This window comes from Cynara cardunculus, assembly GCF_001531365.2.
Source record: "Cynara cardunculus var. scolymus isolate 2C chromosome LG 13, CcrdV1, whole genome shotgun sequence".
Taxonomy (NCBI): Eukaryota; Viridiplantae; Streptophyta; class Magnoliopsida; order Asterales; family Asteraceae; genus Cynara; species Cynara cardunculus.
In genome coordinates, this window is record NC_037540.1 from 26,864,637 (window position 1) to 26,865,733 (window position 1,097).

Sequence of the window (1,097 nt, forward strand, 5' to 3'; positions counted from 1 at the left end):
CCTTCCCTGAGACTGACTTCTTCCTCTTCCTCGTCCTTTTGGTCTTCCTCGACCTCTATTTCCAGCCGTACTAGTTGGAAGATTAACCAAAGATTCTTCCTTCTCCTCAAATCCTGGACGAGCTATTCTTTCAGATCTTCTAGTTCGGTTAGACATCTGTAGAATTTAATATTAATAATATTCACGTATTCACATTCCCAAATATAATAAAGTATTCAAGTTCAGATATGTACCAGTAAATTTATAATTACACTGGCCAGGTGTAATTAAAATTTACCTTACACACTGTTCTTTCAACTTATCATATTTATATCCAATAGTGCTAACTAGGTCCGGGACCCTTAACATGCAATTAAAACAGTTTAAGTCTAGGTATCATGCTGTTAAAATACCTAAATCCCTTAAACTCAGGCTCTGATACCATTCTGTAACGCCCCCATCCACACATTGCATGTAACACATATTTCATACCAAAGAAATACATATTCATATACATCTGGGTCCCTTAGTACAAGAATACTATCATGACCAAATACAAGGTCCAAAAATTCAAAATACAATCTTGCACTAAACAACAAAACTAATCATCAAAAGCAATTTCGCATCCGAAACGCATATAAGAAAAGCATTAAATCTTTTTCTTTCCTTTACCTTCTACACCTCCTGCAATATGCATTTTAAAATCACAAAAACGAGGGTTAGACTGAAGAGTCTAGTGAGTTATCCCAATCATGTAATTGCAGGGTGAAGGATCACCAAAATCTTTATAAAACAACTATTCATATATACATAACAACATATGAATACGCAAGAAGGTAATAACAAATCATTTTCCACATTCAAGCTAACCACGCAGCTATACAAAATCCATACCTTTGAACCAATCGGGTTCCATTTATTATCATTTTAAACCTTTTTTTTTTATCAAACGAGGTTGACGTTTCCTTCTCAATAACATTCAGACTATGATTTCCAATAAGAACTTTGATCCTAAATCTTTAACTCACAAAGAAATAAAGATTCCAGACCACGGTAGTCTTAAGGGATATAATAGAACGAGTTATATAATACCACACACAGACAATGCCACCCTTATA